This window comes from Erpetoichthys calabaricus, chromosome 12 (genome assembly GCF_900747795.2).
Source record: "Erpetoichthys calabaricus chromosome 12, fErpCal1.3, whole genome shotgun sequence".
NCBI classification, from domain to species: Eukaryota; Metazoa; Chordata; class Cladistia; order Polypteriformes; family Polypteridae; genus Erpetoichthys; species Erpetoichthys calabaricus.
Genome location: NC_041405.2, coordinates 65,708,529 through 65,730,875, shown reverse-complemented (window position 1 = coordinate 65,730,875; position 22,347 = coordinate 65,708,529).

Below are 22,347 nucleotides of genomic sequence, written 5' to 3'. Positions count from 1 at the left end.
TATACATTGGACTTCCAATACAACTCGGAGTCCTGCCACGTGCAAAAGTTCGCTGACGACACTGCTATTGTGGGCTGCATCAGGAGTGGGCAGGAGGAGGAGTATAGGAACCTAATCAAGGACTTTGTTAAATGGTGTGACTCAAACCACCTACAACTAAACATCAGCAAAACCAAGGAGCTGGTGGTGGATTTTAGGAGGACCAGGCCCCTCATGGACCCCGTGATCATCAGAGGTGACTGTGTGCAGACCTATAAATGATGATAAATTGCTGGATGATAAATTGGACTGGACTGACAATACTGATGCTCTGTGCAAGAGAGGACAGAGCCGACTATACTTCCTTAGAAGGCTGGTGTCTTTTCAACATCTGCAATAAGATACTGCAGTTGTTCTATCAGACGGTTGTGGCGAGCGCCCTCTTCTACGCGTTGGTGTGCTGGGGAGGCAGCATAAAGAAGAGGGACGCCTCATGCCTGGACAAACTGGTGAGGAACGCAGGCTCTATTGTAGGCATGGAGCTGGACAGTTTGACATCCATAGCAGAGCGACAGGCATTGAGCAGGCTCCTGTCAATCATGAAGAATCCACTGCATCCACTAAACAGTATCATCTCCAGACAGAGGAGCAGCTTCAGCGACAGACCACTGACAGACCGAGGAGATTGTTCCTCCCCCACACTAAGCAACTCTTCAGTTCCACTCGGGGGGGTAAACATTAACATTATGCAAAGTTATTGTCTGTTATACCTGCATTTTTATCACTCGTTAATTTAATATTGTTTTTTATCAGTATGCTGCTGCTGGAGTATCTATCTATCTATCTATCTATCTATCTATCTATCTATCTATCTATCTATCTATCTATCTATCTATCTATCTATCTATCTATCTATCTATCTATCTATCTATCTATCTATTGGAACAGATTGAGGCTTTGTCCACCTCTTGAACCCTCAGGTACCACTCTGAACACCAGGTGAAAGTATAAGTACTATTTATTTTAGAATTATACTGTGCACAAAGCACCCTCCACTCCACACTCATAAACAATAAATATTTTCTCTCACAATACAAACACCAATCCTCCTCGCCCAGACACTTCGCCCTCCTACCTCCCAGCTCAGCTCAGTGTACTGGGCTTCCCATAGTCCTTTTATATCCTCTGACCCGGAAGTGGTTCCTGGCCAAACCCACAAGTCCTTATTCCCTCCGGGTCAGGGTAAACAGTCCTTTCTTCAGCCCGGGAGCACGTCGTTCCTTCCTGTCACGTGATGATGATGCACTCCCGGGTTATAGGGCACATAAGAGTCCACTAGCCCCTCTACAGCAACTCCCGGTGGTCCCCAAGATATCCAGCAGGGCTGTGTATATAAACTACAAAGTCCATGAGGCCCTGCTGGAACTCGGGGCACGATCATGCTGTCCGGAGGGCTCCTCCTAGCGGCCTGGGGGTGGCGACCGGAGTCTGTAGTCGGTCGTCCATCACAGTATCTATCTATCTATCTATTACAATTCTCACTGTCCCAGGCCTGAGGGCAGCATTTGATGCATTACATCATAAGACTCACATTAATAGACTTGGAAACTGGGTAGGCCTATCTAGATTAGATAGATCTAATGTAGCTTTTAACTGGTTTTAGTCTTATGTAACAGGGAGATGTTTCTTTATAAATTTTAAAGACTGTGTACCGGAAACACATAACATTGAACATCACATCACATCCATCACTTAGTTTGTCAAGGATCACCTCTAGGTCCGTTGCTCTTCTCACTTTACTTGCTCCCATTACAACAGATCATCTCAAAACACAAAGTTGATGACACACAGGTTCATTTATCCATAACTCAGATGACCCAAAGGGTCTGATAGATTCCCTAATCAGCATTAGACAGTGACTTAGTTTTAATATTCTTAAATAATGTAAGGAAAAAACTAAACTACTTGTAGTCACCTACAAAAAAAAGTGTAGAAATTTCAAAGGAATTAAAAAAACTAGAAATAAGTAGAAAATCTGAGGTAAAAAGATCTTGAAGATTCTGAACTTAATTTTAAATCTTGTATTAATTATTTCACAAGAACTGCATTCTTTCACTTAAGAAACATTTTTGGTCCCTTATGTTATTAGAGGAGGCAAAAATCTGATACATGCTTTTCATCTTTAGCCATTTAGAATACTGAAATGTACTCCTAACAGGTCTATTAAAAAAAAGATTTAAATCAATTATACTTGGTTCAGAACGCAGATGTAAAAATTCTAACTAAAAAGAAGAAATCTGACCACATTACAATGGTATTAGCATCTTTACATTGGCTGGCTGTGTCTTTCAGAATCAATTGTAAAATAGTGCTAACTCCAAAAATAAGAAACAGTCTAAAAAGTGATAAGTCAGGCCGACATTGTGAAGTTATTTAAATCATAAATTAAAACTTGTTGTGGCAAAAAAATGTCACCAAAAGGCTTTTTACCTGAAATGAAGGCTATTAGGACTCAGAGGATAGGCAAACAGTCTATAGTTTTATTGCAATAAAACAACAATAATAATAACACGGACTCAACCCAATACGGCCAAATTGAGCTGAGCCCTGAACAGTTCAGAACTCTAAACTTATATAGTAAATTCTTATCACTCTGACCTTGCTCAAATTAGCTCATTTGCTGTTTTTCTCTGACTGCCCTCTGCACCTGTCCGGCCGATACCTCGAGTTCTCATGGGCACCATTATTATTTCCTGACTTCCCCCTGCAGCTGGCCTCCGGTATTTTGACTGTCTATTGTCCATCTTTATTTTCTGTTTTGCTTATTATGATTGGCTTCAGCCGGGCAAATATTCCTTCTTCCATATTTGGGCTGTCTCTTATCACTTCCCTTTCCTTGGCTTGCAAGCTAGTTTATACTTGGTAGCTTAAAGCTAAGCTTTAATTAAAAAGAAATATGGCATGTACCTTTATTTAACCATTTGCGTGGCATGCTTGACTTGCATTAATTTCTGCATTAAGGTTAAAGCTTATATATTTTTCTATATTTATTTGTAGTAATACATGAATATAGTAATTTTTATTTTCCATACATTACATCATCTTGACCTCGTTGTCACAATGCCTTTGCTGTTTTCTGCTGACTCACTATTCCAGCTGGTTTCTCACATACCTATCCTAACCATTTTTTCTACATTTTGCTATTGGTATCACTCAACAGGTTTTCTTATTCTCCTTTCTTTTTTGTCCTCAGGTAGTTTCTATGCGTCATTCTCTTCTTGTTCTATCCTTCCTTTCCCAATACTGGTAATTTTCCTTCAAGCTTAACTAGAAAATGCAATATAATTAATGTCTTTTATTTAACTATTTGCTTGACATGTCTTATTTATGTTAAATCTAATGCTTCAGAAGCTGTTAATTACTTTTATGGCTATTTATGCTAAATATATGCTAATTATGCTAATGTATAATTTTTTTATCTTCCATAAACTTACTTTTATAATCTGGCTTTTTGTTAAATTTGTGACTTATCATATTGTTTGTATTATGTTGTTTCTTGTTGGTATCCATTAGTGACACTGTGCCACCACCCTTTTGGACAAAATTCCATAAGACTTGTGGAAGCAAGAACAACACTGAGGCCCTGTCCCTGATGATGTCCGCACTGGCTGACCAATTCTTTTATTATGCTTTATTGTATCTTAGATATAATCTAACAATAGAATGCACAGCAGGCTTTTGATAGCCAAACCCCAGACATTTTTGTCCACTGGAGTTTTTGTCCTATTCCTGCTGAACATCTGACCCTTCGTATAAGTAGTTTAATTATTGTTTTTCTTTGTTTCCATGTTCTACCATTTGTAAAGCACCTTGAATTATGGTTTGTATTGAAAGGATCTATATAAATAAATGTGGTTGTTGTTGAATTAAAATCAACAGCAATGGTGGCTGGTTGTGCATTGAAATCATACTAATTTTTAAGATTAATTAAATGGCAGTTTAGGTCCACCATATTACTAAAGTATAGTTACATATTTAATCTCTAACAACCTGTTATATAAGCATTGTTTATTTGTAGTGCAAGGCAGGAATACATTCAACACATATTTTAGCTATTGTTCATTATATGGACGGCATGGTGGCGCAGTGGGTAGAGCTGCTGCCTCGCAGTTAGGAGACCCAGGATCGCTTCCCGGGTCCTCCCTGCATGGAGTTTGCATCTTCTCCCCGTGTCTGTGTGGGTTTCCTATGGGTACTCCGGTTTCCTCCCACAGTCCAAAGACATGCAGGTTAGGTGTATTGATGATCCTAAATTGTCCTTGGTGTGTGTGTGTGTGTGCCCTGCGGTGAGCTGGAGCCCTGCCCAGGGTTTGTTTCCTGCCTTGTGCCCTATGTTGGCTGATTGGCTCCAGCAGACCCCCGTGACCCTGTGGTTAGGATATAGTGGGTTGGATGGATGGATGTTCATTATATGAAAATTATTTTAAAAAATGCTCAAAAAACTCAATATAAAAAAGTTGTATATAATACCATAATATGTTACATTACTAACTCCAAAATTATTGTGAAAGAACCTATAGCAGGATAAATGAAAAGAGCTGGTGAAACAGGCTTCGATAAATGTTTATGAGTGGGACATCTTTGAGCTCTGTGGATCAAGTGCAGTTTATTATAATTACTTCCAGGACATCAGACCACCATTTTGTTGTTAGGAATACCTGGGTGGGGCCTGGTGTAAGTACTGTATCTTAGTTCTTTTGGATAACACCTTTTCATTAAAGAGGAAAAGAAGAAATGTGTTAGACTTCTGGTACAAAATATTGCCTTGCTGTGTTCCCTTCACCATAAGAGGGGACAGATGGAATCAAGGTGCTGCTATCACAGAGCATCTGAGATGGGTTTTTATCTTGTGGATAATGCTGAGGAGTAGGCTCAGACTTCCTGTGACTCTCTAAAGGAAAAGACTGATCAGAAAAGGGATGGTTTAAATCAAATTGTAACATCAAATCCTGTCTTTCAATTAATTTTTTTGTTCCAGTTACTCAAATGTATAGTATAATAATTATTAATTATCCTTGCAAATTTTAGCATGAAAGGTGTTTGTCCGTCAGTAGTTCCTGGTTAGCAAAGTCTATCAGGAGGTTATTGTGGAAGAAAGGAAACATATTAATTTTAAATTTATATTTAACATTGGCAACAATTTAACAGAATTTAAATTAATATTTAATGTTGAATATCCAAAACTATGAAGGAAATATCAACTATAACATTATGTTAAAACACCGTAGAAAACATTGCATTTATAATGTTTACTTAATACCTGCTATAAAAAGTGTATTTTATACATAATACTTGTTCGCGAAGGTCACAGGTGAAAGCAGGACATTAAAGTGTTCCGAGTCAGAAAACTTTAATGAAACTAAAAGGTGACATAAGGTAAAAATGACAGCAGAAATAGTAAATGTTTCTAGATTTAGAACATTAACCACAAGCAGCACACCTGCAAGTTGAGCTTCATCTGTTCTCAACATCAGTCACACACACCTGAGGTGATTAACAAAGACTGGGATTCCTGTCATCCCATAATGTGCACTCTCTTAGGGATTGCATTTGTCATGGGCAAGGTTTCAGAACCTGATAATGAATGTACCTAATTTACCTTTAAACAGCTTCCCCAATCAAGCAAATGAGTACATCACATTTACCAGAAGCTTTACCTCATAATTCATGAAACCTGCATCACAAGTTAATATGAGTTGCTTACAAGGCTGAATAATGAACAATATTCACTGAATCAGGATACTCTAGACTAGAAAAGTGGCTTAAAACAAATTGATGGATGCACAATATTTACTTATTTTACTCAGAAACAGATAAAATACAGTACATTTGTGGACATTTTGAGGATCCTTAGTACTAATGCTGCTGATCCCATAACAATAAATTGCCACAAAAAGTAAATAAACAAGAATCCCCTCCTAGTGAGTTAAAAAAAAATAAAGAGAAAAAACTGTGCTGACTTCTTCATGATTTTCAATAACCTAGACTAGACAATTTCCAAAGCATTACAATGTTTTCTCTACACTGGTGAAGCAAACAAGTATATTAAATTATTATCCATCACAGAGGTTTCATAAATCTTTGTGACAGTTATTATTTTTGCTCATTTATGGAATAGGAGAGTTGAGTATATTATAGAACTATAGAAATTATTAATTTAGAAAGCAGTTAAAATATTGTTATGTTCGTATTTTGCCAAAGATTGAAAATGCTAATCAAAGACCAAACATACTCCAGATTCTCTTCTTAACAGGTTGCATTTACAAATTTAGTTATTTACAGTTTTTCTCTACTTAAAGATTTCTCAGAACAAATTTACATGTTCTCAAAACACTTAAAACAGCAATCAGAACACAATGTCCATGTTAAAAAACCTTTAATCTTCAATGGAAATTTAAGTACTGCTTACCCATCCATCCATCCATCCATTTTCCAACCCGCTGAATCCGAACACAGGGTCACGGGGGTCAGCTGGAGCCAATCCCAGCCAACACAGGGCACAAGGCAGGGAACCAATCCCGGGCAGGGTGCCAACCCACCGCAGGACAAGTACTGCTTACATTTCTGCTAATACCTTTATGATATTTGTGGATTTTGTGCAAAATTATGCAAGCATAGTAACCAATGAGAAGACAAATGGTTCACTCATTCCAACACCGGAATGCATTTCCAATTTAGGAAGGGGGAGTATGGAAGAAGAAAAAGTACCTCAAAGTGTGGTTGGGCTTCAAACCAATCATGGACATGTGATGAATGGTGGAATTGTACATTGTTCCATATGACCACAGTACCACATCGGGGTCCTCTTCATCTCCTGTTTGTCTGGGTAGGAGTGCATCTCTGAATTTGTCTAAAAAAAGCAAGGAGACATTATGTATTATAGGGACCCAGCACAGCAGTGTAACAAACTACACTCTGCATTGTTATAACTTCACAAATTGTGATACTGCCTCTACTGTGTCCAGGGACATTGACCATTGCATGCTGAACAATGACATTCCTCCCTTGCCTTCTGTTTTTGCATAACTTGAACCCAGCTTCAACTACATACATTATACATAGTTGCATACTGTAGGACTGTATAATTCTTTGTAAATGCAATGCAACATATGGACAGGCATGTGGTTAAGGTAGTGATGTAACATTTTGAAACAGAATCAAATATACTCCTTTTTTAAAATGCAGAAGGAACACAAACGAGTACAAACTGAAACCTTGCATCTTTTACTCTGAATTTCATTCAAAAGGCACTCTATGAGCTTGCTTCATTCGAACAGAATTTCTCCTCTGTACCCAGTCAATGGTTGCCAAACTGCAAGTCTGGTTCTTTCTCCTCTACCTGCCCCTTCTTCTCTACCTGCACCCACTCCCCTATCTTCCCTTCTCCTTTACCATATGCCCTGCTTTGCAAAACTCATCTGCACTCTGCTTCTCCCTGCTAGTGTTTTGTTTTTCTTTGCCATTGATCCAACACTCCCACCACACACATCTTAGATGCAAATGTGCTACACTTGGCTCCTTTTATAGTAAATAGTGAGCTAACTTTTAGGTGAACTAATTGGCAAACAGCATTTGTTTAACTGACTAACTGCTAAATGACCTGCTGGCCATATCTGAAGAAAGGACCATATGATTTCACATGATTAAAAAAGGGACAGTTGCAATTGACAGTTGTGCTCAAAGATTAGAGCTTTTCCATGTGATTTAGATCACTGTGTTTGCATTTTTGATTTTTGTATTAATCCAACAATTATTTACTATTGATTTAGTACAACTGCTTATTATATTAGACCACTGTGTTTAGTGTTTGTAGAACATGTACATTTGTTCTAAAAAATCTTTTAAATATGTTGAGAAATACTATAAAGTAATAAAGAATACTTATGTATAATTATTAGCATAATTTTATGTTCCATTTAATACTCCAAATAATTTCACCCAAATTATGAGAAATTAATTATGTGTACAAAGTAAAATATTTGATGATATCAAATTCAGTATATACTTTACGGAACTTATTGCTTGTTTTTCACCTGGAAAACAAAAACGTAAACAAAACAAAACAAAAAAAAGATTTTAGAACACTTAGCATTTGGAGAAACCTGCAGTGATGTTTCCAGGTTGCATCTGCTGTGTGTTTAATTACTGTAATTTCGTGAACTTTTCAAAATGTCCTGTGTATCAGGCAGTAAAAGAGACAATATATATAAAATGTGAGAGATGGCCGGCAGCTCAGCCCAGTTGGAACGCCCCTGAAATGGAAGGATGGGAGAAAGCATCTACATGTGGACTCTGCTTCCCCCAAAACGCTAGATGGAAGCTCCTCTGAAGTGTAGTGGTGCCCCGAATTCCTACAGGGCATCCTGGGACTTGGAGTTTTTTTTCTCAGCCCTGTTGGGTACCATGGGTGCCACCAGGGGGTGCTGTGAAAGGACCTGGGGAGTCATGTTTCTCTTATAGCCTGGAAGTACTAAGAAGTCATGAGGACGGAAACCCTGAAGTACTTCTAGGCTGATGAAAGAGTTTGAGTTCTCCATCTGACCTGGAAGTACTGGCAAGTCATATGGGAGGAAGAACAGAAGCACTTCCCGGGTCTGGCACTATTTAAAGGACTGCTGAAGACCCAGCAGGAAAGCCAGAGTCGGAAGGAGGGAGACAAAGTTTGAAGGAGAATAAGAGAAAGAAGAAGGAAAATGTATTGTGTTTGTGCTTGAGACTGTGTTGTGCCTGTGGGAAATGAGGAAGGTATTTCCCACGAGGTGAAGAAAAATAAAAAACTTGTACTTTCTATCAGTGTGCCTCCTGCATCTGTCTGTGTTAGGTTGGGTGGCTGGCACACCCCTAGAGCTATGGGTGTGTGTATAAATGATTAAATGCCCTGTGCTTGTTTAGTTTGTTTGAATTATATCTATTTAAAGGTGACAGTGCACAGAGCCCCAGAATCTCCAACAAAGAGGCAAATATAAAGAACCATGGTGAGAGAGAGCAGGGCGAGGAAGTAGAGATCTGTGCAAATGTTTTAAATTATAAAAGAAAACTACTTAGGAAGCGAGAAAACCAAACCAAAATGACTTTGGAAATAAAACATGCCCGACAGGTACATGAATCTTGTGTAAAACATGTACCATAATGACAGAAACATTGAAGCAATGATGAAATGAAACTGAGACACTAAACTTAGGGATCCATGCTGTTCCAGCCAATAAGTCTAAATTGTTCTATTCAACTTGAAATATCTGAACCAAAAGATATAAATTGACATATAACCCAACTGATATAACCAGACCAATGTATATATCTGGATGGATGAATCTAAAGTGATCTATTTAAACTTTATATATTATATATATATATATATATATATATATATATATATATATATATATATATATATATATATATATATATATTGTCACAAAAATAGACAATAGACATTGGGAAGGTTTGGGGCAGCCACCCGTATAATATTTCCCAGCTGTAAAATCTGTCAAAAGACAAAGACATGTTTATACAACTGAGTCCAAAACAGAACTGAGTATCTTCTTTAAGATGGCGCCTTTTAAACCCTCACGGAGGAAGTGATATCATCAGGACCTGAACCAGAAGTGACGTCATTGGCTACCCCAAAACAGGATGGGATTTCCCGAGAATGGTTTGCAAGGAATTAAGGGAGAGAATTAGTGCACTTCGCCACCCCCTGGTCCAGTGTGGAACTGCATTTATTCAGGCCCTTTGGTTTTCCCCTAAACACGTCTCCCTATGCAGCAGTTTCCTGCTCAGGAACATGACGGGCTGTTCAGCACCATCGACACTGTGTGTCAGCACTGCTTCTAGGCCTGTGTCCAAAGCGTCCGTTTGGAGAGTGAAAGGAAGGGCAAAGTTTGGTGCTTTCAAAACAGGTGCTGACGTCAGGGCCCGTTTTAAGTCACTGAATGCAGCTTCCGTCTCATCAGTCCATACCACAGTATTGGGGGCCCTCTTCTTTGTCAAATTACTCAAGGGCGCCGCTCTCTCCAAAAAGCAAGGCACAAACCAGTGGTAGTACCTGGCTAAGCCGAGAAATGCTTGGACCTGGCGCTTGGTTCACAGACAGGGCCATTTCAAAATGGCATCTATTTTGGACCACTGTGGCTTCACAGTACCATGACTCACCAGGTAGCCTAAATATTTGGCTTCCTCCAACCCAAAAAAACATTTTGGAAAACCTAGATCAGAGAACAGGTGTGGTCTGACTTCAAGGAGCGGGGAATCAGCTCGATCTGTCGAGGTGCACTCTGTTGACGTCATGGGTTGCAATGAACCGGGAAGCTCCCCATCCACCTCTTGGCTTCCCACACCGCTCTCTGCCGGCTGAGTACACGGCGTGGAGACAACCTGCAATGTATTGTTCCCGTCTTTTACTAGGCCTAACTTAGCATCAGGAATTAGTAGTACTTCACCGCTTTTAATGTTAGACCAGTCCCGCCCTAGAATCATGGCAAAAGTGGACTTCGGGATGACCACTATGGGGATCTTTTTTACCAGCCCTCCTTGGCTGATGAAACTTCGGGTGGTTTTATAATACCGGATATCTCCATGTACACAGGTTATGCTGGTCTTTACATTTATCCATTGTCGCGGTAGTATGTAACGGCGGTCAATTTACAAAGACTAGGTTTCATTTTAATGCAATTATTTTCTTAGGTTTTTAAATTAATATTTTTGAATCTTATTACAACATTGAATAAACTAAAGTATATTTTCCATTTGTGATGAAGTGGAACTGCTGAAGTTTTTGGAAATCGGGTCAGAAACAGCAGGTTCCGTCTTTTGCCAGAAACTGTTAGTCATAAGAAAATGTCACCTTTCAACACAACAATGATGCAAAGCATGCAGCCAACGTAACCTAGGAATGGTTACAAAACAAAAAAGACAATATCTATCTATCTATCTAACAATGGAAATGTTGCTGCCGGAGTCAAAAAGAGCTTCCACTTTGAATCCATTAATGATTACTACTCCCATATGAGGCATTGATAGGGGGTTTGAAAGTGCGCACAATCCACCTGCCCCTCTCCGCTTACATTCCGCCTCGTCCCCAAGTGAGCGGCGCGCCCGCGGACCCGGGGACTCTGGCGTAAACTCCGGCTTGTACCGAGGGAGCAGTTTAGCAGGGACGTGACCTCCATGGCGTCCGCTAAAGGACCGTTCTGCTGTCCCACACTGTAAGGTTGTCCTGGCAGTTTCTACGAGCCTGATGAGCTCATCCATATTAATGAATTCCCCCCAGACCGGCTGGGCAAGATGCTCCGGTATTTTGTTCAAAAAAATAAAGCAGGCCACCTTCTTTACTAGTTGAAAGGTAAAACTTTCAGAGGGATTCAACCACTCCACTACCTTTTCCCAAAGAGCATCCACCTGCTCTGGATCTAGCTCCCAGGTCTACAAAAACCTCACCTGCTGGTCTGGGGAATCCCCACCCTTCGCTGGGGCCTTAACCCCAGTGGGAAGGACAACCCTCTCGTCCGAGAGGGCATAATAAGTCCCTGTCACTTCCCCCACAGAAACCAGCCCAGTTCTGTGTGTCCCTTGACACTCTCCCTATGCATTTTATGTGGCCTGGAACTAAACAAAGGAAGCGGAGTCTGCACCGGTTCTTTCTGGAATCCGAGACGAATCCCCCACCCGGAAACTCGGTCCTGGTACTCTCCCACCTGTTTATAAGTCAAATACGACCCCGTTTTCTTCTGGGATTCTTCTACCCTCCCCACTATGCCACTGTCACAAAAATAGCCAAGAGACATTGGGAAGGTTTGGGGCAGCCACCCATATAATATTTCCCGGCTGCAAAATCTGTCAAAAGACAAAGACATGTCCATACAACTGAGTCCAAAACAGAACAGCTCCTGTATACGTGTTGCAATTCTTAGCATCAAAACGCTGTAAGAAGGAAGGACTCACGATCACTGATTTATACGCACACAAATTCAACCAGACATACATTTAACTGGGACAATGTACAAGTAAGATTTTAAGGCGAGTACTGAAAGTGTCAGAGAGCTGGCTGAATTTTGGCTATCAAACGAAAATGCCATTAACAGACATTTGGATATGAACCCAGCATATGCAAACTTAAGAAGAAGAAGAATATCCACATAATAAATAAAACTTTACGAGCAACACCCTCCTAACCCCACCTCCTTCCCCCCCCCCCCACCTTATTTTGCTATATATTGCCTTTGATTCTTGTATGTCTAATCATTATCCTCTGATGATGGCTCCTGGCAGGAGCTGAAAGCCCAGGAATAAAACCTACTTTCTGATATGTTATTCATTCTCTCCCTTTGTGGATCTCCAACTACAAATATGCAAACCATATCACAGACCTTCGCTTCCATATATTGTGTATATATATATATATATATATATATATATATATATATATATATATATATATATATCTAAATATATATATATATATATATCTATATATATATATATATATATCTATATATATAAAGGAGAGTTGGGATCCGTGTGACTGTGTTTGTGTGTTTGTGGAGGGACGGAGAGCTAAGGCAGGTGTTGGAGTCACGTGATCATCTCCCCTCCCATTCACCTCATTTCATTCACTTCATTTCGCTCCGACCTGAGCTTCGCAGCTGACGCGGTCTTGCCGTCCTTTCTCCTTTACTGATTTACTGTTTAGTAGACGTGGTACGTACTGAATAGTAATTTTTCCTTTAGTGTTTCTACTTAGTGTTTCTTAGTGTTTAGTAGACGCAGTGTGCTGGTGTTCCCGGCGGTGTTGCGGTTTAGTTTTACTTTCTACTTCGTTTTTGTACTTTAGTGTTTAATAATAAATAATAATAATTCATTACATTTATATAGCGTTTTTCTCAGTACTCAAAGCGCTAAAATAGTGAGTGATACTTAGCTGATAGCAGTGTAGAAGCAGCACAGCACAACGCAGCCGGTAGGACAGGCGGGTAAGGTAGTGTAGGCGAGCGGCGATAGCAAGCAGCAGGAGGAGGAAGCAGGATTTGGATGTTCCAATACACAGCCATAAACAGTAACGCTTGGTAATTTCAGGCGTGATCGCCCCGGAGCCATAAGCCATAAAACAGGTTAGTATGAACATCAGATCAGTTCCCGGTCGTAGGGTACTGTAAGATGAAACGGAAGCAGATCAACATAGCGAATATAATCACGGAGACAGATCATCCCGAGGTGCTAGATCGCCAGGTACAAAGAAATGTTCGTTGGTCTCGTCCCGTGATCCACAGACTCAGCTGTTCCCAGTAAAGTGGAGTCCATAAAATCTGTAAATATTAAGCCAAATCCATGCAATTCAAGTCAGCTGTATCGAACTATACGTACAATAAACGAAATAAAACAAGCGTAAGAAAGTGCAGAATTAAGGCAAATTTTGCGAAACGTGTTGTTAACAGGGAGGAGCGGCAACAACAAGCATGCGCCAGCGTCCCCTCACCTGCTATAATAAAGCAGTTATAATAAAGAAGTTTAGTAGACTTTTACTTTATCTCATTTAGTGTTGTTCCCGGCGGTGTTGCCATTTTTTACTGTTAGTGTCTACTTAGTGTTTGTGTTTAGTGTTATGGAAAGAGTGATCTTACCACTGTCAGATTTTGCAATGAATGAGTTGGTAAATAATGATTATTTATCAACAGATCACATGAGCAAATTCAACGAAATTTTAGCTGCGCATACAATTTTCCAACCTCAAGAGGTTTTCCTAATGTGGACTCCTGACATACCTATAATGCCCATTCCACAAAATGCAAAACATATTCAAATATTACCTTCTGCAGCTACTGAACGAGTGACTCACTGGGTGTGTACCTATTATGATGGTGCTGTAATTCATGTCTATGACAGTTTAAACGCTGATAAAAAATTCAACCTCACCGAAGATCAGATTCATTTCCTTCATGCTTTGTTTCCTTACAAACCTCCCATAGTTTATGAAGACGCACAGCAACAATTAAATCGTACAGATTCTGGTGTACTCTCAATTGCATTTGCTGTGTGTATTTCTTTAGGTATTGACCCAAGTGATCAAGTTTTTACTATTTCTTCAATGCAAAATCACTTACAAATAATTTTTGTTACTTGACAATTGCTTCCATTTACTGTCGAAAGTAGCCGATGGGCGACACCAGTTACAAGTATTCAGTGTGTTCAAAGACCTGTACGAAGTACGGCCACTAACACAGTCACTCATAAAAGGGGAGATGACTCTGTGCAGGAAATGGGTATTGAAACTACCTTGGAAGACATGCAATCAACGAGGCGATTAAACGGATCTCAAGAGACGTCTTCTAGGTTGGAAAAAAAGCGCTTGGCTGCCAAAACCATATATATACATATATATACATATATACATACATATACAGTATATATATACATACATATATACATATATACATGCATATATACATATATATATATATATATATATACACACATACATATATACATATATATATATATATATATATATATATATATATATATATACAGTAATCCCTCCTCCATCGCGGGGGTTGCGTTCCAGAGCCACCCGCGAAATAGGAAAATCCGCGAAGTAGAAACCATATGTTTATATGGTTATTTTTAGAATGTCATGCTTCTGTCACAGATTTGCGCAGAAACACAGGAGGTTGTAGAGAGACAGGAACGTTATTCAAACACTGCAAACAAACATTTGTCTCTTTTTCAAAAGTTTAAACTGTGCTCCATGACAAGACAGAGATGACAGTTCTGTCTCACAATTAAAAGAATGCAAACATATCTTCCTTTTCAAAGGAGTGCAAAGCAAGCAGTCAAAAAAAAAATCAATAGGGCTTTTTGGCTTTTAAGTATGCGAAGCACCGCCGGTACAAAGCTGTTGAAGGCGGCAGCTCACACCCCCTCTGTCAGGAGCAGGAAGACAGAGAGAGAGAGAGAGAGAGAGATAGCGAGAGACAGATAAAAAAAATCAATACGTGCCCTTTCAGCTTTTAAGTATGCGAAGCTCCGTGCAGCATGTCCTTCAGGAAGCAGCTGCACACAGCCCCCCTGCTCACACCCCCCTACGTCAGCGCAAGAGAGAGAGAGAGAGAGAGAGAGAGAGTAAGCTGGATAGCTTCTCAGCCATCTGCCAATAGCGTCACTTGTATGAAATCAACTGGGCAAACCAACTGAGGAAGCATGTACCAGAAATTAAAAGACCAATTGTCCGCAGAAACCCGCGAAGCAGCGAAAAATCCGCGATATATATTTAAATATGCTTACATATAAAATCCGCGATGGAGTGAAGCCGCGAAAGGCGAAGCGCGATATAGCGAGGGATCACTGTATATATATATATATATATATATATATATATATATATATATATATATATACATTTATATATTTACTAGCAAAATACCCGCGCTTCGCAGCGGAGAACTAGTGTGTTAAAGAGGTTATGAAAAAGTAAAGGAAACATTTTAAAAATAACGTAACATGATTGTCAATGTAATTGTGTTGTCATTGTTATGAGTGTTGCTGTCATATATATATACATATACACATATACACACACATATACACACATATACAGATATATTATATATACATATACACATATATTTTTTATATATATATTTTTTATATATATATATATATATATATATCTATATATATATATATCCATCCATTTTCCAACCCGCTGAATCCGAACACAGGGTCACGGGGGTCTGCTGGAGCCAATCCCAGCCAACACAGGGCACAAGGCAGGAAATAATCCTGGGCAGGGTGCCAACCCACCGCAGGACACACACAAACACACCCACACACCAAGCACACACTAGGGACAATTTAGAATCGCCAATCCACCTAACCTGCATGTCTTTGGACTGTGGGAGGAAACCGGAGCGCCCGGAGGAAACCCACGCAGACACCGGGAGAACATGCAAACTCCACGCAGGGAGGACCCGGGAATCGAACCCAGGTCCCCAGATCTCCCAACTGCGAGGCAGCAGCGCTACCCACTGCGCCACCATGCCGCCCCTATATATATATATATATATATATATATATATATATACACATACATACATACATACATACATATACACACATAGATGCACTTACAATAACATAGAAATCAATATAAACAACATTAACATCATTATCATATGAGAATATGAAGTAATATATAAGAAGCACATTTCATATAAATATAAATTATTAAACAGTAAAATCTTCTTCTATAATTTGCTACCGTGGCTTTTCGTTGGTCTGTCCAGGATTTTAAATCACCTGTAGCTTGCAAACCGTTTCACCTATTGACTTGAAATCTGGTACACATATAATACGTCACGTCTGCTATCCGCTTTATGGGTGATGATTGTATTACTCTTTTTATCTTTATTTTATTTTAGAATCAACTCCTATCTGCGCACACCAGGGCGGCCGTGGGCAGATGCGTATGGTGTATTCACTCCATGTTATCGTGCATTGCGCTGTCACTGGTATTTTGATAAAAGAATTTGAACAATATATAAGAAGCATATAAATTATTAAACAGTAAAACATTAACATTTAAGAAGTAAAGTTACATTGAGTACTACTGCAGTGCCTTCGGGTATACCTCATTTTTTGTTTGCCCATTACATGCTTAAATGTATACATTTTTTGGTGTACCTACCCGAGAACACGCGACATATAACCGAGCGTGGGAGAAGCATAGATTTTAAACACGCGTTGAGTTCATCTGCTGGTCTCCCTCGTGGAATAACTGGTAATGTTTGACTAAAATGTACAGCGAGTAAAACGACATTACCTCCTTTTTTTTTTTTTACGATCTCTGAGATCTTGCTTTTTTCGGTTCAAGGCTTCATAAGCTCTTTTATGTGCCATGATGTACTTAATAAGTACTAATTATCCCAAACCATCATCTTTGAATGTTGCAAGACTTTCGCCTTGTATGTAGATCGGGGTAATTACATTCATTGCATTCCTAGTCTGAATCACAATCTGATTGTATGGGTGGTTACCTGGCACTGTAGGGTTGCCACCCGTCCTGTAAAATAAGGAATCGTGCCGCGTTTGAGAATGAAATTGCGTGTCCCGTTTTGAATCAATACTGGACGGGATTTATCCCGTATTTTTTTTATCATTTTTTTTTTAAAGCAGCGTCTCATGCAAATCATCCCACACGCATTTTATGAAGATGCCTCCTTTCCTACTTTTGATTGGGTAATACTTGATGTCATCGTTAGTTTGATTGGTGTTTTTAACTGTCCAGTGAGGAGGGCGTGTCTTTTAAGTAGAGTCTGCAAAGTGTTGGCACTGAGATGTGGCGTCAGCGCCATAGTTGAAGCCCCTAACGTTGCGGTCAGCAAGTCGGCTAACATCCGCCATGTGCCGTCTTTCAGTTGCGAGAAGCAGATCATAGAATGGTTGAAACTGTTGCCCCTAACGTTGCGCCACGACGTGTGGTTCGTTTATACCTCGTGTCTTCTCATTAAACTTTTATCTCGCGAATATGTTATTGCAATCCGCAGCGGGAGCGTTTCTATAAACTTAATTTAAACTTACGTTTTACACCGTGGTTTGTTTCCCTTATGAACATGCTTGTATGCTTAACTCGCTCCGTTCTCAATTGTTTAATTAATTTTTTGCTCTTCGCTGTTTGCGGCTGTTCCTCCATTTCCCCCTACTTCGTTCTTTTATCTCGCGAATATGTTATTGCAATCCTTAACGGGAGCGTTTCAATAAACTGATTGAAAATAGTTTTGCATTTACCTTTTTAGTAAAAGGCGAGCTTTTAAGCCTGAGAAATCACCCCGTAAATGCACACGTTTAATTGGACATGTGTTAATATGTATGGTTACACAGTATTAAAAGACAGTGAACAACGTCAGTTACCTTTGTTTCCGCGTTTGATAAAAGGTGAGCTTTTAAGCCTGAGAAATCACCCCGTAAATGCACACGTTTAATTGCACATGTGTTAATATGTATGCTTACACAGTATTAAAAGACAGTCAAAAATTAACGTCATTTACCTTCGTTCCCGCGTGCGACTCGTGCTGTAAATCTCTTCCTTGTTTTTAGTTCACGTGATTACGTAGGAGGCGTGATGACGCGATACGTGACTCCGCCTCCTCCATTACAGTGTATGGACAAAAAATATGTTCCAGTTATGACCATTACGCTTTGAATTTCGAAATGAAACCTGCCTAACTTTTGTAAGTAAGCTGTAAGGAATGAGCCTGCCAAATTTCAGCCTTCCACCTACACGGGAAGTTGGAGAATTAGTGATGAGTGAGTCAGTCAGTCAGTGAGTCAGTCAGTCAGTCAGTGAGGGCTTTGCCTTTTATTATTATAGATTTATACATATACATATATACATATACATATATATATATATATATATATATATATATATATATATATATATATATATATATATATATATATATATACATTCATATATATCTATACTAATAAAAGGCAAAGCCCTCACTGACTGACTGACTGACTGACTGACTGACTGACTCACTCACTCACTCACTCACTCACTCACTCACTCACTCACTCACTCACTCACTCACTCACTCACTCACTCATCACTAATTCTCCAACTTCCCGTGTAGGAAGAAGGCTGAAATTTGGCAGGCTCATTACTTACAGCTTACTTACAAAAGTTAGGCAGGTTTCATTTCAAAATTCTACGCGTAATGGTCATAACTGGAACCTCTTTTTTGTCCATATACTGTAATGGAAGGCAGCAAGATGGCCGTAGGAGACGGAGTTGCGTGTCGCGTCATCACGCCTCCCACGTAATCACGTGAACTGACTGTGAAGGCAGTACGTAGAAAACAAGGAAGAGCGCGAAAGAGCGCTGAAGAAAACATTCATTACACAATTGAGGAGGCAGCGAAAGAATAAGAAGCGAGAGAGCGGCTCACGTGAAGTGAATGAACGGAGCCCGAGTGATCACTTGGATGAATCAAACCTGTTCAAAAAAAAAAAGCGGAGCGCCTTATATGAGCAGGCAGTCAGCTAAAGAAGGGAATCAATAAATAACTATAATCGTAATAAACGAACAAAAAATAGCGGAGAATCCGCGGATTACATAAAGGAAATGGGTACCTGAACAGAAAAGTAAGTCTCAAATAGTCACACTAAGTACCATAGTTCACTTGCGGTATCAATGTATTTATGCAAATCCAACAGAGTGCCTGTGGGCTCAGAGCATGGGGGCGGGGCCTTCCTCATTAACTCGCCAGCCTCTGTTCCAGTTACTCCACGTCTCGCCACGTGTTGCAGTGCACCTTGCCTCCGCTTAGCTAGCGATACCTGTGTGTTCAACAGACATTATCATCTACAGATTGTTAAGGAGTAACATTTAACATTTTTGAGAGAGAGATCAGAGCTACGTGTGTTTTAGAGGGTAGCTGCTGATTGCCACAGATACAGTGATCCCTCGCTATATCGCGCTTCGCCTTTCGCGGCTTCACTCCATCGCGGATTTTATATGTAAGCATATTTAAATATATATCGCGGATTTTTCGCTGCTTCGCGGGTTTCTGTGGACAATAGGTCTTTTAATTTCTGGTACATGCTTCCTCAGTTGGTTTGCCCAGTTGATTTCATACAAGGGACGCTATTGGCAGATGGCTGAGAAGCTATCCAGCTTACTTTCTCTCTCTCTCTCTCTCTCTCTCTCTTGCGCTGACGTAGGGGGGTGTGAGCAGGGGGGCTGTGTGCAGCTGCTTCCTGAAGGACATGCTGCACGGAGCTTCGCATACTTAAAAGCTCAAAGGGCACGTATTGATTTTTTTTATCTGTCTCTCTCTATCTCTCTCTCTCTCTCTCTTCCTGCTCCTGACAGAGGGGGTGTGAGCTGCCGCCTTCAACAGCTTTGTACCGGCGGTGCTTCGCATACTTAAAAGCCAAAAAGCCCTATTGATTTTTTTTTTGACTGCTTGCTTTGCACTCCTTTGAAAAGGAAGATATGTTTGCATTCTTTTAATTGTGAGACAGAACTGTCATCTCTGTCTTGTCATGGAGCACAGTTTAAACTTTTGAAAAAGAGACAAATGTTTGTTTGCAGTGTTTGAATAACGTTCCTGTCTCTCTACAACCTCCTGTGTTTCTGCGCAAATCTGTGACCCAAGCATGACATTCTAAAAATAACCATATAAACATATGGTTTCTACTTCGCGGATTTTCCTATTTCGCGGGTGGCTCTGGAACGCAACCCCCGCGATGGAGGAGGGATTACTGTATTACGGGCATGTGCTTTTCTCCCCACCTGGGGAACGCTTTCCCGTAAGAACTGAACACGATCAGATACAGTGCCAACATCTATTGTCCTGTTTCATACATACAAGACCGCAAGACAAACACATTAGTTAGTCTTCATTGTTTGTTAATTTATTTTTATTTTTAAAGTTGTGTTTTTGTTTTTATTACCGTATATACCGTCAGGACTGGATTTTACTTTATAATTTATGGTATTTTATACTGTCTGTTGTCCAAGTCGAAAGCGGAAAACTCTCGCTATTGATCTAACAGATTATGATATGCTAATGCCCACCTGAGAGAGTAACCACAGAACACACTGCCTTTTTTGTAGGTGAGGCAATGCACTGTATCAGCGCGTACTCCTAACCTCTCTCTCTCTTTCTCTATTATGCCTACGAGACCACATGCTAATACCCGAACTATTCCGAAGCAAAATTTGCACTGTTTTGTGTATCTCACACCCTCATACACTTTTATCGTAAGACCATCCCTTATCTACAATGGAGCGTTCGATCAGAAGAAAATATGAAGCTGATTTTAAATTAAATGTCTTTGAAGTGGCAAAACAAATAACACACTACTTCTCTGCTGCGAAGCGCAGGTATTTTGTATATATATGTTTACATAACCTCTTTAACACACTACTTCTCCGCTGCAAAGCGCGGGTATTTTGCTAATATATATATATATATATATACATATACATACATATATATATATATATATATATATATATATATATATATATATATATATATATATATATATAAACATATATATACATATACATAGATATATACACATTGTAGCAGTTAAGGCTTTTGTCCACCTCTCGAACCCTCAGGTACCACTCTGAACACGAGGTAAAAGTACAACAATATTTTATTTGTCTACTGTACCATGCACAAAGCACTCTCCACACTACACTCATATAAACAATTCACTATTCTCTCAATAACTCTCCTCCTCGCCCAGACACGTCGCCACCCTACCTCCCAGCTCAGCTCAGTGTACTGGGCTTCCCAGAGTCCTTTTATACACCCTGACCCGGAAATGGTTCCTGGCCAAACCCACAAGTCCGTTTTCCTTCCGGGTCAGGGCAAACAGTTCTCTTCTTCATCCCTGGAGCACGTCGCTTCCTCCGGTCACATGACTGTGACGCACTCCTGGGTTATAGGGCACGCAAGAGCCCACTAGACCCCCTACAGCGACTCCTGGCGGCTCCCAAGGTATCCAGCAGGGCTGTGTCACAACACTACAAAGTCCATGAGGCCCTACTGGAACTCGGGGCACCATCATGCTGTCTGGAGGGCTCCTCCTAGCGGCCTGGGGGTGAGGGCCGGACTGGGAAGCCGGCAATCCTCCACAACATATACATATATATATATATATATATATATATACATACATATACATATATATACACTAGCAAAATACCCGCGCTTCGCAGAGGAGAAGTAGTGTGTTAAAGAGGTTATGAAAAAGTAAAGGAAACATTTTAAAAATAACGTAACATGATTGTCAACGTAATTGTGTTGTCATTGTTATGAGTGTTGCTCTCATATATATATACATATACACATATATTATATATATATATATATATATATATATATATATATATATATATATATATACATATACGCATATTATATATATATATATATATATATATATATATATATATATATATATATATATACATACACACATATAAACATATATTATATATATATATATATATATATATATATATATATACACACATACATATATATATATATATATATATATATATATATATATATATATATATATATATATATATATATATATACATACACACATATACTATATATATATATATATACACACACACACATATACACATATACTATATATACATATATATATATACACACACACACATATGCACATATATTATATATATATATATATATATATATATATATATATATATATATATATATATATACACACATATATCATATATATACATAT